The sequence below is a fragment of the Argiope bruennichi genome, chromosome 6 (assembly GCF_947563725.1).
Source record: "Argiope bruennichi chromosome 6, qqArgBrue1.1, whole genome shotgun sequence".
NCBI lineage: Eukaryota > Metazoa > Arthropoda > Arachnida > Araneae > Araneidae > Argiope > Argiope bruennichi.
The window spans coordinates 73631473-73649698 of record NC_079156.1 but is presented as its reverse complement, the minus strand read 5'-3'; the positions used below and the strand labels follow the sequence as shown (position 1 = coordinate 73649698).

Genomic DNA, 18226 nt, shown 5'->3' with positions numbered 1-18226 from the left:
TGTTGGCAGGGTCGGCCTTCTGCAGGTTGGCCAGCTATTTTCGATTAGCAAGTAATAATGTAGTTAATTAACACATAAGAAATAAGGAGGGCAAGAACTGCATTAAAATGAGCCTTAGAATTATAATTTTAAAGCATTCATTAAAACATAATAATATTAATGAATAATTTATTTAAAAAGCTTTTTAGGAATATGCAAGAGTTAAGAAAATACAAATTCACAGTAATATATCTATAGTATACTATTTAATTTGAGCACGTTTAATAAATTAATTTTGATTACTTGATGCAGAATCATAAATTTAGTTTGATGAAATAATCATAGCAATTTATACTGTAAAGAATAAAATATGCACTGAAGTTAATTGTTTTCAGAAAACTTCTTCAGAACTTTCTGAACAATTTTTCTTTGAATTTATAGTGTGGAACAGTCAAGTCCCTGCTATGAGAATAACTAATCTAAACTAAGACAATTACTTATCATTATCTTTGAATATGATAAGTATTCTAGAAAATTGCATTATGCATTTCTTTTAATGTGCCAGGAAAATATTATTTCTTTTGTCCTAGTTTTCTATCTCTAGACTGAAGAGCAGGTCATCGGGGAAACAAAGTCTGGTGCACAGAGCAATTTACTTCAGGATAATGCATCTTGCATAGGCTGTGATTATTTTTACTTTTGTGCACCAGTTATCCAAATCTTTTCAAAGAGCACGTATTCTTCAGAGATACTTAAGCTAATTTTCTTTCAAAAGAAAACCTAGAGAAAGACTTTACATTAAAAAATGACTTACAGAGCTCATGTGTTGAATTTTAAATAGAATTCTCTTAAAGGATCTTAATTATTTTTCTCACATATAAGGGATATTATTTTCTTTATTTAAGGTATATGAGAATATATTAATTTTCTTTTATTATAAAATTCAGAAAAAGCCGTTACACTGAGAGATGACCAGATGGAAGTCATGTGTTGAATTTTAAATACAATGCATTGAAATTCTTTCGTAAGGATTTAAAAAAAAAAGACATTTAATTTGTATATATCAGGAAAAATATATATAAAAAGAAATAAACTCATTTTATTTAAATGTGGCAAAGTTCAAATTAGTTTTTTGATGGTTATAAAAATACTTTTGAAATTATAAGAATTTTCAATATCATGTAAGTAATTGCGTTTTTCAAAGAAAGTAATGTTGTAATAGAATGAATATAAGAAACTGGGTTAAGTAAAATTTTATCCTTTCCAAATTCTAAAAATTGAAAAATAAATTAACACGAAATATAACAAAATTTTTAACTGAAATACTTTTAGTATTTTTTATTAAAAAGTAAACTTAGAACTACATAAATTTTACTTTTGAATGTTTATTTAAAAATAAAATATTTGGCATTTTTAAAGCATTTATTTTATAAAGTTAATTTCAGTAAAAATTATTTTTTTAAATTTTGACTTACGAATGTATTTAATTTTTAACTTAATATGTTCATTGTTATTTCTATTTATACAAGAAAGCAAAAATCGTCTGCGGGTATATAGTGGATCTAAGCGAGATTTGTCTTTAAAATTAATTAATATTAAAACTTAATATTAAAATATAAAAAATTCTTCAATTCAAAATATGTCCTTAACATACTTTGAATTGAAGAATTCAAACAAAGAGATTAGGCATTATTCTATATTATTTGTCAATATTTTTTCATAAATGTTTTATAAAATCATTACAATTTATTTATAAGTTTTAATTGATATAATGAATTTAACAATTCGTATACTTAGTTGATTAAGTAATTCTCTGATATTTTAAATGAAGATACTTAATATTTCAGATAATTTACCTTAAAATGATGATTTAGTATTTTGGCTTTGAAAACATTTAAGTTAATTGCGTTATTTTGGGGACGTGTTATGCGATACAGCACAGCTTAACTACTCAAAAGTGTTAGATCAGCACTTACTTTAGAAAGCATATAATGATTTAATAATTTCGTTGAATATTTCGAAGAATTTATGGTATTAGATTGAATAATAAACAGAAAAAATGCTTTGTCAATTCTCTGAAAATGGGTTATGTATCTCAACTGACTGAATATTCATACTTATAAATTTAAGTATGAATATGCAGTAAAATATTTTGCCTCAGGGAATCATTTCTCAAAATATTTTAGGAATATTTCTAAATTGCATTTAGTTTTTTTTTATAATTTATTTTTTAAAATAAATTATTTAGTTTTCAAAAGTTGCAATAATTTCTTAATTAAGTCAAAATTAAGAAATGGTATCCTCTCTTTTATATATATAATGAAATCAGAAAATAAGTGTAAAAAATTTATCATATAATTAAAATAATATTATACATATCGCTTTTTCTCGTTATTATTCATTTATTTATACAAACAAAAATCGTTTTTAAAAAATCAGGACTATGATGAATTGAATTTAATGATTTAAATAGATTAAATAAGTAAATTTTTATCAGGAATTAAATTTTGGAATATCAGATTTTTACATTGTAATTCTTCCCAAAATTTTATCAAACCAAATGAAATCTGAAATTTGTTCTATATTGTGAATACAAATCACAAGAACATTTAATTTTTACATTTATTAATATTTTTTAATGAAATAAATGAAAATTTTAAGATACATTTTAAAGAAATTGGCTTAAATAATGAAAAATTCTCAAAGTGGTGACATAAATTTAAATTTTCATCACAACGTGGCATGCTTCGAACTCAGTAATGACTTAAAAAGTAATACTTCAAGAAAATGAACTAAATTTAATCTCAAAGGAAGGAAGATAATGGAACTAATATTTGCTTTTATTTTTTAAATATTAAAATTCTTGAAATTCCTTAATTTCGTTCACTTATAGTTCTATAAAATAAAACATATATATATTAAGTAGATTTTAAGACATCCAAAGTAAAATAAAGAATGATCTTGAAAATGACGTTTTAATTCAAAATTATCATCTTAACATCTAATCACTAGTTTCGAAAAGAATTATAACAGTTCACGAAATGGCGACATAAATTTAAATTTTCATCATAACGTAGTTTATTTCGATTGGATATTTCAAGAAAATGAACTGCAGTTAATCTAAAAAGAAGGAAGATAACCAACTGACATTTGCTTTTATTATTAAAATATCAACATTTTTGGAAAGAACTTTTGTTAATTTCGCTTACTTATAGTTCCATAAAATACAAAATATATATATTATTATAGATTTTAAGACATCCAAAGTAAATAGTGATCTTCAAAATGGCATTTTAATTCAAAATTATCATTTTAACACATAATCACTAGTTTCAAACAGAATTATATAAAAAAATCAAGATGATATTGAAAGAGTTACACATTTTTAATTTAAAAAATAATTAAGATAAACTATAATCATTTACTTTTATAATTAGAACATTAATATCTTTTGAAATATCCCCAAATGGTTAGCAGATTTAATCTTAGAAAAAAAACATAATCTTGATTTAAGAAAAAAGAAAAACTCCCTTAACTGTGCTTACCTGATTTCCTAGTTATTTCATGTTGAAATCATATCTCATTTTAAATAGATATCTCTATGATGATGATAAAAAACCCACAGAAAGTATAATCACAAGCAGATGCAGATTTGCACAAGAACCCGTAAGAAGAATGGCTTTACAGCGAGCAGGAGAAAAAAAAACTTTTTTGGTTCGCGAATCTGTAGTTTTGGTTTGCATTTTCGAATTTCTTGTTTTGGCAATTTTGTTTTTGTGTGTAATGTGTTATTGATAACAGAAATCGTTTTCGTGATACAATGAATCAATCGTATTTGTTATTTTCTGAACGATTTAGATTAATTTCTTTCTTGAACTGAATATTTTTCTTATCTTATTATGAATATTTTTGTAAATTCTGCTTCTTATTCAAATATTGAATTTTTGATTGAAATCTTATTTTAAAATAATAAATCTTCACATGGATATAATTTATTTTTAAATATAGGACTTGAATATTTAAGTGGAATATTTAAAGTTTGAAGTATTTTTATTTTTGTAAGAAATATTTTTGTTTAAAATTCTATTTAAATATTTACATAATTATGATTTTTAAAACAATTCATCATTTTTTTGAGTTGCTGATATTTTTTCTCGTTTTGTATACTTTGGAAAATTAGGTGCAAAAATCGCAATGGTGTTAACATTAAAAATTCAGAATAATATGCAAAAATTAATATTATTAATAATATATGCTCATGATATTCAATTAAGTTTACAAACATATTGATTAAGATTTATTTATATATATTTCATTATTTTGAATTTTCTTGTCTGTAAGTCATATAAAATAGTTCTCATATATATGCCTCCATGTATATGTTTTGTTATGAGAAATGTTGATAAAATTTCTAAATATTTTGCAAAGTATTATATGTAGCTTCCGAATTTTTTTTCAAAATTTGATAAGTATTAAAAGAATAAAATCTAATTCTTTTATAAGACATATATAAATTGCTATTGTAGTTGATAAAATGCAAGAATCGTTATGTTTTTTACATTTCGAATTCGAAATAAGGCTCGAATATTTGTTATTTTTCGAAAAGTCCCATAGCATTTAAATAAAACAACAATAAAAACACAATTGTTAGCTGTACTTTTATTGTATTTTAAGGCAGTTTTCTACAAAATGAAATAGAGGTATAAAAACACGTGATATCTCATCATATGAAAAAAAAAGGAATTGCATATGGTTTTTATCATCAAAATTTCTTAAACCTACACTTCTATAATTTAATTTAATACCCTTACTTTTCCTGTATGAGACGCAATGTAATCTGTAATTGCAGTTTATTCCACATGTATATGTGAAATAAATTGCTATTATATTGCTATATATTATCACAAAAAATATACTATATAATTTCCATATTCCTTCGCATGTAATATTTTAAAAATTGTCACTGTTATATTAAAATTTTGTGTGTCAAAAATATTTTTAAATGCAAAACACTTATAAAGACTACGACATCTTTTCTCATATTGTTGAATGTGACGTGATTGTTATATGTTGTCACAAAATGGTATGTGTCGCCATGAGCCAATCTTTTGATGTAACTTTTTCCATCACATGTTCATCCAACCGATAAGATGACCGTTCGATTTATAGGCATCTGGAGTGTGGGACAACAAATAATAATAATAATGAGTCCATCTACTGTATCGAAATTTCGTATATTTTGCTGTGTATACCATTTTAACTTAAGACATTTTACTATAACAGTAACGAAATATTATCTTATTATTACTAAACAATATTTTCAAATATTAAAAATCACACATAATTACTATATAGGAAAATATTTCTTTAAGTACTTAAAATTATCCTGAAAAAATTAAAGATGAGGATAATTTTATAATTAATAATAACGAAGAAGTTCTGGATTTTTTAAAAGATAACAATATTAATGAACTTAATACTTTAGATTTTGAAAATTTGTACACGAATCTATCTCATGAAAAATTAATACATGTCTGTATTTTTATATATGGCGAATATTTAAAAAGAGATTTGAATTACGCAAATTTAATATTTCCAAACGATGTTTTTAACGGGATTAATTTTTATAAAAAAGCAAAAGGAATTCCAATGGGAACAGCTTTTTCAAGTGCTTTAGCCAAAATTTTTCTACATTACTATGAGAAAAAAATAATTAAATATGATTTAATGAACGGTTGGAGATGTATTGCTGATTTACTTTTGTTCAATATAGATAATGCTAATATTGTTATTGATTGTTATTCAAAAGATTTAATTTTAACTAAAAAGAACGAAAGTCAACACAATGCTACCTATCTGGATTTAAAAATATAAATTTTTAATGGAAAAACTTTACTAGGTATTTACGATATAAGGTATAAATTTAACTTCAAAGTAATTAAGCTTAGTAATTACCATTCTAACTCTAAAATTTTTGAAAAATTAGATTTTCTTACAGTTTAACAGGATTAAAAATAAAATGTAATAACAAAATTTCTTATATTGAAATAATAAACAGTCACATTAAAAACTTAACTACTCATGATTTTCCCAAAAACTTTTGCAATATAAAAATTCTAATAAGAGAAGGTTTATCTATTTTCTAACATACATTCTATTATTTTCTATTTTTTCACAACTAAAGGTTTGCTTTCTAGTTTATTCTTTTTGGTTTTTTTCTTCCAACAGATGACGCTTAGATCGTTTAATATATTTCTTATCATGACTAGGCATTTTGTTGATTGTTAGCGTTGTAGGCGTGTTCCGTTTTAAACGCGGGAAAGTTGAATTTAGTTTGTTATGGTCTGCACTTACAGGTTTATAAAAGTTCCTGGAGTTTTGACTTTCAACTGGTATGTTCTTTGCCTTTATGCTTTAATGGTTTATTGTAGTTTAATTTGATTCAATTTTGCTCTTTGTGTATTCTTTGCTGTATGCGTTAATGGTTTTAGTGTAGTTCGGTTTGATTCCATTTTGCTGTGGTCTTGTTTAGATTCGAATTTTGAAATAATATTTTGATTATCGTTGTTGTGAAATATATTGTCTTTAATTTTGTGATACTCATTTTAATTCCAAAATCTCGATTTCTTGGGATTTTCGGGTCACGAGGGGTGAATTCTTGGACGAAAATTAGACCTCTCACAGAAAAAATCTCTGGTTTGAGTCTCCCTGCCTGAGCTCGGATTCATCATTTCTTCCCATTTTGTTCCATTTTTGCATTTAAACTTAATATTTATTTATAACTTGGTTAACCATAATAATCTTATTTATTTCGAAGCCTTTTAAATCTGCATCTTTTTTTTTTAACAAAAAATGTATTAGACTTTGTTAGTTGTATTTGATCATAGTCATGTTATTAGGAGGACATGAATTTAGGAGGGCGGAACATATGTGCCCCACTATTAGCGGGATCATTAGGTCCCTCTCATGTTCTATATTTGCAATAGAAAAAAAGTGTAGCATTTATAACAGCAGGCATTTATTTTTTTAGGTTTGTTTACACAGAATATCTATAAATTAATATCGTATGTTATAAGCTGAAAATTAGAGTTTGCAAAGCGGAATTTGGCAATATAAAGTTTTTGTTCCTTTTCCGATAGCTTTTACTGAATCAGCAAGACAATATTGAATAGGTTTTAGATTCAGTAAAGTCCTACTATTGTTTATAGTCTACTTCGTAGGACGTATGTATTCCATTAGTAATTAATGGCTAAAGTAGATAAAATTAATTTGGTTGTTTATTTAGCTGTTATCTTCCAAGCTTCATCCATTTTGGAAAAATTACAATCAATAAATTTCTATTTATAACTTATTCTCTTCGTTCGCATAAAAAAGGGGAAGTAAAACTTAAAAAATTCGTTGCCCATAGTTAAAATGCTCAAACAGAACACATTTTTCTGTAGTTTCTTAATATCTATAAAAGAAAATCGGAAATTATATATTTTTTTATTTACATCATTATAATGTAATCAAATTTTGCGAGATCGAGCAAAATCAAAGTTATTTTACGATATTAGGCTTCTAGAAAATGCTTGTAAGTAATTCAAAAATTGTTACCATGCCAACCAAAATTCCCGTTCGTGACTTAAAAGCAGTCTGAAGTTAATGCGATATACACTTGAGAGTTATAAGATATTTTTTTTAAACTCTCTGCATCCATTAGTTTCGCTGATGAGCTTAATGCTTCTTCAGGTTTCCACCGTTCATTTCACTCGGGAGAGCTAGAGAGACGAACTTCTTTCGCTTAAAAATCTCTTAACAACATCTATTTTTGCTCCATCCATAAATCGATTTATTATAAAAATGGCTTCGATTTTTTTAAATCTCATTAGCTTTGAAACAAAAACATAAAATTCTTTGTTCTTTCAAATAAGAATGACTGAAGTATTCACGAGATGGGACAAAAATGAAATGATGCAAAAGCAGACGATAAAAAGCTAATAGAAATCTGTATATATATTTTTTAAAAATTGAATATCATAGTTAGATAATTACAGCTTAACTCGGTCGAGTTAGTGGATGTAACATAAAAATTGTGAATTTTATCAGATAAAGATAGGACACATCTTGAATCAAATTATTCCAATTTTTGATTATGTTTCTCTGACGCTCAGTACAGAAATATGAAGAAATCAGCGAAATCAGTCATCCTAAAATTTCCTCGAATTTTCTCTAATAGAGCTATTATTCCATAGAACGCCTTGCATAGCACTGGCGTACAATAGTTAAGAAATATTAACGTTTGGCACGAATGTAGCAATTTTAATGAATCTACCGTGTCTTCCTTGGCGAGTTATTTGGCGATTAATCCCTGGCATGCCGTAATTAATATCTGAAAATCGAATTTATCTTTTAGATGCGTTTTTCCCCAGACGATTGAAACAAAAATTTGGCATAGAACTACAATAATTGTCACAAAATCCCATACCAAATTTGATATATTTAAGTCATTGCGTTTTTCAGTTACCGCGTTTACATATTTCTTAAAGTACAGACCGACAGACGGTCAATCCATTTATGGATTTGGCTCAAAGTTGGGCAGGTGTCTACATTATAGATGATAAATCTATGCATCGAATCTTATCTATCAAGTTTTTGTTTTGTTTTGTTGTAATAGTGTTAAATTGTATTCGAACAGACGAGTGAGTTTGCTCAAATCACATTTTACAAAAATGCGTTTTTCGAACTTTGGGGGGGGGGTCTAAAACGTGAAGATTTGTTATAATCTCAAGTTCGAAATTTTTGATGATTACTATAGTTTTTCTATACTACATATATGAGAAAGTAAAAAATGGTGCCGGTTTTATCGCAGTCTTATTAATTACAGTTCTATTATTTCCCTGCGATTTAGTTAATTCACTTGTCGATTTGAGGCAGAAGGTCAGCCATTAACTCATCACTAAATTGAAATTTATCCATTTGATGCAGAATATACCAAGATTAAATTTTTCAAAAAAAAAAAAAAATTTAGGCTGACGTTACCCACTTCCATACTAACTATCACGAAAAGTTAGATGTTAAATGATCCGGACATAAAAGCTTTTAATCGCCGCTATGGTGCTATGGGTTCGGTTTCCATTTGAAAGGTTCTCGTACATAATAAACAGAACTTAACTAAGGCAAGTAAGATAAGTATTGTTTTAATGTTTGACAATATAATGGAATCATGGGCATGAAGTTATATCTAAACGATTTTACTGAGATTAGATGCAACAAATATTTTCGCAAACTAGCGAATCGTCAATCGTGATTAGCAAGTAATAAATAAACCATGGTTTTATTATTTACCAGCCGGTTCGCCGATATTAATGCTCGCAAAAATTTTCAATTAATACTTTATGTAAATTGGTCTTATAATAGATTTTTTTTAGCTAAATATTTTTAAGCTTCACATTTTGATAGTCATATTATTCATTTATACTATTATATAGGCCTTAAGCCGTTCTGTTCATTGTACTACGCATCTCTCTCTAATTTTCTATAATGCCTGTAAAATTTAATTTTAAATTAAGGTGGAAATAATAAAACTATGATTAATATAAATACGTATTTTAGTAAATTCCAGCATGTCTTAAAAAAATGAGAACTGAAAGCAGTCGTTCGGCATTGAAGTCTTATCTGCACTGCAGAATTATTTTTATAATTTATAATTAAAAATCATAACAAGGGTGTTTTTGATAAATAGTTAGTTTGTTGACACATACAGACATTATGAGCATCAAACATATACGGGACATTAAGCAAAAACTAAATCGTTTAGTATGTCGATGGTGTATCTGAATCAAGCAATCCCAGACATAATAAAACAAATGGCATTATCAGCGCGTAATGTTCGATAGCGGGAATAAAAATATTATACAGATACCTAGAGCAAATTTTCTTGAGTTTTTTTTACATGTATCATACAGATTATGACGCTAGATTTGTTCTGTTATTTCTCATAAAAAATACTAGAAAATAGCAGGATATCTAATCATTATAACCTTTTTTTCACCTTCCAAGATCCAAAAATAGTTAATACCTTTGGCTACGATCCCTACAAAAGAAGAAAAAAAGATGCTGAGTTCAATACCATATTCTTTTTTGGGTCACGCCAAGAGGTACTTAAGGGTATGTTACTTCGCAAATTCTAGAAGTACTCGCCGTAAGTGCACTTCTAAAGGTGTTTCAAATATACCTAGCATCTTCCAGTCTAGGTTTTTCTTTTTTATTTTTGGAGAGGAGTTTAGCTAAGCTTTTCTTTTCATCATTTTCTAAAAAGATCTTTTTCATTTCGTCGAGATTTTTTTATCTCTGAGATTGGGGATTTAGATAGATAAGAATTTTGCCGAATTGCGGAAATTTTTTTTCGTTGATCTTAACCACAGCTCAACTGATAAAAGAATCGATACGATCAGAATGAAGTTGGAGTATTATCGCAAGTGATAATTTTCTTTCGAGTTTTCGGATTTATTATGGAACAGCTTTTTTATTCAGTAAAGGCACCTATATAGAACGGGCACAAAAATTGAGATATGATTTGATGCATGCTCAAAAATTGAGATATGATTTGATGCATGCTCAAAAATTGAGATATGATTTGATGCATTCTCAAAAATTGAGATATGATTTGATGCATGCTCAAAAATTGAAATGTAATTGAGTAAATTTGTGGTCTTCGGATAAGTTGTCGTTTACTTTACATGGCATTAGTGAACAATAATTACGAAATCTTTGGCACGAATCCAGCATATTTATTGAAATATTATTTTATTTTGGCTATGTATTTTAAACGCCTTTTGCCGGCAGATTGATACTGAAATTTGACACAAAAAAGCTGTAATCGAAATTTGACTACAATTGTAGTCGCTCGATGACATGCCGAACTTTAATCCTTGAGTTATTGACCAGCAGATGGTCAACGATAAGATTAATTTGATTATTTTTCATATTTTAAGATGTACGTACACATTAGATTTTTTTAAAATTTTAACTTTAAAAATCCAGTTTTTTCACAGTAGATCATTAATATATGTTTAAACTCATTTCAGTGAGAAAAACTATATTACACTAATTATTAATTAATATTTAATGAGCTAATTAGCACATCTTTTGACACACGATGTCTTAAATTCTAATTTGTACAGACTCACTATTCTATTTGGAAATGATGCCTACTATTAGTCTTCACGTTGTTTGCCTCATTCAAGTTATAAAAATATATAGTTTCTTTTTCAAAAAAATTTCATCAACGATGAATTGAAAAAGCCAGATTTTTTCTGTAATTTTAACGTTTAAATAGCTATTAAAAATTTATTTCTATAAATATAATTTTGATTGAGGCACAAAACCTGCATTGTTTTATACAGATTATTTTGATATATAAATAATTGTATTTGATTAATTTCTTGTTGAATTATTATTCTTTGAATGAAGCAACATAGTGGGAAAATATCATTATTCAAAAAATGAGTTAAAAAAAAACGAAACTAGAGTTTTTAGTGAAAGTACCTCAAGAAAAATAATTATAACTTGAGAAATATTCCAAATATGGACGACATCTTAGTATCGTTTGAACATTTTCCAGCAATAAAAAAATATTTGATATTTTGAACGATTTTCGAAATTTCAAGTGTGTCCGTACGAATTAAATGCTAAACCTGTGTATCAAATTTTATAAACCTAGCTCTTTGCGTTTTGTACAAAATAGTTGTACATTTGAAGAGTTTTATAAATTGGTCGAAATTTGATATACCAAATTTCTCTTCTATCTCAAAGTGTTCTTGAGTTGCTGCGCTCACAGACAGACAGACTGACTGACTGACTGACTGAGAGACAGACATAATTCCAAAAATGTGAACTAAAAAAAGAAAGATCTGAAACCAGGAGATTTGTTAAAATATCAGTTTGAGTTTTTTTGAGTATTACAATATTTCTTGTAAACTTTCTTCTAGAGAAAGTAAAAATTGCCGAAATTCAGGAAACAATGTTATGCTCAGAAACAATGTTATGTTTCCGGCTTCCAAATTATATTTCAAACAAATTTGGTAGCTTTAGGTCAAACGGTCTGTTCTGTAGAATGCCAATGCGCACACACACATAACACGCACACAATTTTTTAATTAAAATTTTGGAGATGAAAACAAAATAAAGTCGCATAAAAATATTACTTTTAGAAAATAAATCTAATATAAAAAAAAGTATAATTTCTAAATATTCGTTACAAATATATTATAAATGTGTTAAAATTTTCCCCTTTATTTGAGCAGTTGAACGGCATTGTACCTTATTTTTTAACTTTTTTTTAAACTTCAGACTCTTGATAAAGTATTTTCTAATTTTAGAACATTGATAATAACTCGCTCAAAATGTTTTTAAACTTTTATTCTTGTAATTGCATTTGTCATTGTAAATATGGTTACTATAATTTTAAAAACGCAAGAAGAAGGCTGTAGACATGTGGAGCGGATATTAAAATCGTAGATCTACTTGTAATTTTCGACTAAATTTGTCAGTCGGAAATATACATTCCCTAAAAAGCTCACTCTTAATTTTTTGTATGATTGATTTATCTAACCTAAGAAAGCGTCATATTTATTAATAATTTTTTTGCTAACGCGTAGCCATTTATAGTGAATCGAATCATGAGATTCATTTTTAATTATTCCGTTTTTTATTTGCTTAATTTTTGCATGCTTTTACCTCCTATTTATTTATTTAATTATTATATATAATTTTTTTATTTACCAAATTATTGTATATATTAATAAAGCGAGTTCGCAAATTGTACAGACTAAGTCTATGGCAAAGGATACCGACGTGCTCTGATAGGTTTAAGCCTTGGCATCTTTTTGGCAATGTTTTGCACTCATAATAGTGTAGTTTACGCTTATTTGGCTCAAACCTTGTACCATTCATTATGGAAGATACGAGTGAATATCCACACGATCTAATTTTTATTAATATAACTGTTTTATCTAAATATTACTAGTAATACTACTAATACTAATTAATAATATTAATAACAAATATTACTAATAATACTAGTAATGCAAGTAACTAAGGCTGTTTATGCACAGAAGTATAAAAACTATATGAAAGTAATTACTCAACATATGATGCAGCAATTAAACAATTCTTATTTTTCTATGATTTTCGTGCCTTTATTAGATATTTTATGCAGTCATTGAAACTTGTTGCTGAACGTTTGTTACTTTCCCATCCACTACATACGGGGAGATGATTCCTTAATGCCCAAAACGTATAAATATGCAAGCTTTAACGGAATACGTGATTTCGTAAGCTAAGTTTTTTAGCTATATCAAAATAATATTAAGAAGAAACACACAAAAAATATTTTTAATAAATTGTAATTTTTATATTTCCTGAATTTAAGTTTCAAGATTTGATTTTTTTCTGCTGTATATGTGTTCCAGATTATATTACATGTAATCCGTAAAAAATAGAGGGGGAATAAATTCACATATTTTATTTATTTTTATAAAAATATATTTCGGTATGGCATCTTTTTGGCAAAGCATTGCCAATCAGAGCACGTCGGCATCCTTTGCCATAGACTTAGTCTGTACAATTTGCGAAATCGCATTAATAAATAATTATTTACTTATTATGCATTTATTTGAAAGTACTATTGTGTTGGGAAAAATAATATTTTCAATCACGTACTCAATAATAAATAAATTCTTTCATTAAATGAAATGTGCTTGAGAATGAATTTGTTAATTTATTTTGGCAATACTATAAAATTTTCATAAACTATGAAAGCCTTTAAATCATATTTTGGACTACAATTAATAAAAATGTATAAAATGACGTTAGAGATAATAATTCATAGTGAAATTAACATTCAGCAATACTGTAACGTTCAAAATGTGTCATTATTGCTAGTTCATAAGATATTTATTATATGGAGAGATAATTATATTGCTGATAACTTATAGTATTTCCGTTTACAATTCCATATATGCATTCCATTTGTAGTTACAGTTTAGCTTCATATGCAGACCATGTTATTCCGGAGGCTGTCCGTTAATTAGGCAGTTGGGAGGAATGTTTGTGAAGTAACAGACTTGCCAAATAAATGTTGTAATGCATCATGGGAAATAATTTAGATAGGAAAATGAGTTTTAGTTTTGATGTAAAATCAATTTATGATCTTATTTTCCTATTTAAAGGTATCATGAAATAATATTCCGAAGTACTTAATGTGATAGATTTATATCAGCCTTTAAGAAAGAATGGCAAATTTGTAGATTTTGCGTTTTGTTCATTTGTTATGTAAAGTGTTATTGTGTTATGTGTTAGATTTGAGTACTAGTTAATGTGCTAAATTTTATTAACTTTTTACATATTACATTCATCTTTTTTAAACAGCATTATTAAATTTTATTTTTATTTTTTCATATACGAAATATAAAAAGAGAAATAAGTAATCACCAAAAAAAGAAAAAAAATATGATCTCGAGATTTTGGGGAATCTCCACGCTTCAGATCACTTTGAAACCGGAAAATACGTTTTTGGGATCATTTCTTTCTTCCTCTTTGTCTGTGAACATGTTAACTCAAAAATGCTTTAAGCTAGACTGATGAAATTTCTTATGTAGGTATTTCTCCACACTTGCAGGTTTTTTTCGAATCCAATTGCAGTAATTCTTACCGACAGTTCGAGTGCAAGAGAACAAGGTAATTGCAAAATGTAAAAAGCTATATATATGAAATTTGGTATATGGATTTAGCATTTAAAGATTCTTATCAAATTGGAATTAGAGGATTGTACTCTATCGGTGGATACCAAGTTCCCGGAAGGCACCTCGAAAGGAGGATGAGATGCTTCCGGTATGGTGGTTGGATCTCGCCACACTGGATGGTACACAAATAGGTGGGGGATTGGCTCCTCCCATCGATGCCGGGACATACTTCCTTCGGGAAGGGTTGTACCGTGGCCGGTGATGCCCTTAGGACTCAACCGCAGTTCCAGCCAGTGTTGCTGTAGCGGCAGTCTGGTCATTCAGTATCCGTGTGCCTTCGGGCAGGTCGGAAAATCAGTAATATGACTCTGTCGGTGGATATTTTCTCATGCATATAAATGTAATAAATAATATTCTTGCAAAACTAATAATTCAAAATGTAATGGCTCAAATAAATGAAATTTAGTAACGGGAATTTGTGAATAAGATTGTAGTTCAGATTTAGTCATAATCGGTTGGAAAAAGAGGTGTTGGGAATAAAATTCGATTTTTGGTGCTTGTGTATTTATTGCATCACCCATACTGCGAATACTGAAGACGATGCTGCTAATACACAATTGCTGTTATAATTATTAAAAAAAATCGCTGCAGATTGCACATTAGATTTAATAGAAATGCTTGCACATTAATGATTTTTGCATCTCTTTAGATATAAAATTTTCCGGTACTATATTGGGAATACTTTTTTTAGATAATAAATTCGTTTGTAAGACACATTATTATTATTTCTTACATATTAAATTCGTCCATGATATAAACAGTATTAGTATCTCTTTGAATATGAGTTGCATTTGTGATATATTATTATTATATGTTTACTTATTAAATTCGTCTAAGAGATATATCATCATTATTTCTTCCATATTAGATTTCCCCCCGGTACACAGCACTATTATATTTTCATAAATTAAATTTATTTAAAATATATGATATTATTCTTATCTTTTTTGGCAAATTTAGTTCGTTTATGATAAATATTACTAGCCGCCTTTGGAGGCTAGTTGGTTCAGTGGGAAAATTTAACATTTATTATTTTATTCCATATAAATCTCTCGTGCATCGTTTGTTCATGGGCTCCTGAACAAAGTATTTTAAAAATCAAATTGTAATAAATATAAAAGCTTGTTATTTTAAATCGACATACACCTATTCTTTTTAATGTTCTCATGATCTTTCCAAATAAAGTCAATCCCCGTATAATCATACAGCCTTTAAAAGAATGACGGTAATTTATTTTCTAACTGCATGTTGTCTTTCGCGGTATTCGAACTTCACTGTCATATATCCAAATGTAAATTGCGCAGATAATAAATAGAATCTTCGTTAGCTTTCAATAAAGGAAGCGTATCACATGATTAAATATCTGATGAAGCAAAGAAAATCAATTTGTATTTCAGTACAAAATATTAAAAAATATCGTTGACATTTCTTTAACAGTAAAATTATTAGCAATTAGATTTGTGTAATTAATTGCTATATTGTATGGATACTTTTCAGCATAATAAATTCGTCTTTAAGACACAATATTATTATTTCGCCCATATTAATTAGTTCATGATAAACAGTATTATCATCTTTTTAAAAATAAAATTCTTTTGTGATACGTTATTATTATGATTATAATATGTATATACCTATTACATTTTTCTAACAGATATAACATTATTATTTCTTCCATATTAGATTCTCCCATGATACTATTCATAGTACAGTTCATTTAATCTAAAAATACCAATTTTTACACAGATATATTTTTAAAAATGGAAATCTACTCCTCGGATAAATTTCTTGATATTTTATTAATAATGAATCGAAGTTTTATGTTTTCCTTGATAGTTTCGGAAAATGTTGCAAATGAAAAGAATTTTTGCTTCAGCTTATAATTGGAAAAACATGTTTTCAGTGATACAGACATCTTCCCAAAAAGCTTTTCAATACAAGAATAATGTGCGTGTGTCTGACTGTGATATGTGTGTTGGCGCTCTACAGGAAAGATTGTTAGATTTACAGTTACCATATTTTGCATAGATATAATTTGGAAGGTGACATCTTTAATCTAAAAGTGATTTTTTGAAATTTTAAATAATTAAATATTTAGCGAGAAATGAGCATTTTCTCTTGATTATTTCCGACTTATCATAACACAAAAATAATTTTTACATTATTTTAAAATAAAAATAAAATATTTTCAATGATATCAATTCTGTTTTTACAATTTTTTAAAATATTTAATTAACTTAAACTCTTTTTAAAGTGTGATTTAAAAAATGTTTATTATTAAAAATGAAAACCAAATCTTCGGAAATGATTTGTAGTCAGAAACAATGAAGATAATATAGCATATTGAACAAAATGTGTTTATAAAAGAAATAGTTGATAATTTTATAGCTATTATATAAAAAGTCAAATATATTTCTATTTTATAATACGGCGAGTTTCTTCAAGGAACAGCATATTTTCCACTTAAATGAACTGAAATAAATTACAATATTTTTCTTAGCTTTTGGTGCAATCATCTTTTGACTGATTATAATCTTCTTTAGGAATGTAAAATATTTCAGAGATTGGAAAACGATTGTTTTCGAATCTAGATAATATTATGCATTTTAGAAGCAATGATTTAAAAAAAATTCTCTCTTAATTTTTGGAATATTAGCATTATTGCTCGTGTTCATTAAATATACTTGAATTTTTGAAACAACATTATATGAACAAATAATAAGCAATAATTAAATATGAAAGTAAGTTTTTATTTCAACTATTACTTATTTAATAGACAAGTTCAAATACTTTTAGAATTTTTCAAGATTTTTGAAAGTTTGGTACTGCTATATCCCAATATGTATATTTTTAAATAAAACGAAATGATAAGAGTTTAAAATAGATTCTAATTAAAATTCGAAATTTAACCTATTCAATTTGATGCTTTATAATGAGAATTTTAGCATTTAATATGCCAAAACTCTATATTGCATTTTAATAAACTATATACAATTTTAATAACCCTCTTTTTTAACTCGAAAAATAATTTTAGATATCACAGCCAAGTTAGTTATTGAATTCCTTAAAAGGTTTTTATTGATGGGATATATAAAAAATTTCAATATTCAACTTTTCTCTGTTGAATTCTTTAATTATTACTTCAGTAACAGAATCTAAATAACAATTACATTTCATATTGCTAAAATTACAATGATTACATTGTTAATATTATATTTAAAACAATTATGTGTTATTACCCGATGCAACAATCAACGAGAAAATGAAACAATTATCTTTCGGTTTTTGTTAAGAATCATTCAGTATTTTGCAAACAGTGAGTTTGTGCGATTTTATAATTTAAAGATTTTTAAGTAGCTACAGCTATGTTTTGGATTTCAGAGATTTGTCTCTATGTGTTTTATTGCGTCTCTAAAAGCGCTTTGACAGGCTACTTGCCTTTATTATTTGAAATATTCGTG

The 18226-nt window shown here is 26.9% G+C and overlaps 1 protein-coding gene and 1 long non-coding RNA gene across 2 annotated transcripts in view; one reads left to right on the top strand and one right to left on the bottom strand.

The window, feature by feature from the left end:
- Positions 1 to 3651, bottom strand: part of LOC129972799 (uncharacterized) — a 104170-nt gene extending 100519 nt beyond the window's left edge. The window contains exon 1 of the long non-coding RNA XR_008784895.1: positions 3525 to 3651. This is a non-coding gene — a long non-coding RNA (uncharacterized LOC129972799). The remainder of the gene's footprint in view (positions 1 to 3524) is intronic.
- Positions 3652 to 6294: 2643 nt separating this feature from the next.
- The window catches only part of LOC129972798 (dual specificity protein phosphatase 22-B-like), a 301383-nt gene continuing 289451 nt past the window's right edge, over positions 6295 to 18226 (top strand). Inside the window, exon 1 of the mRNA XM_056087070.1 lies at positions 6295 to 6371. The gene's annotated coding sequence lies outside the window, so the exon portion shown is untranslated. The remainder of the gene's footprint in view (positions 6372 to 18226) is intronic.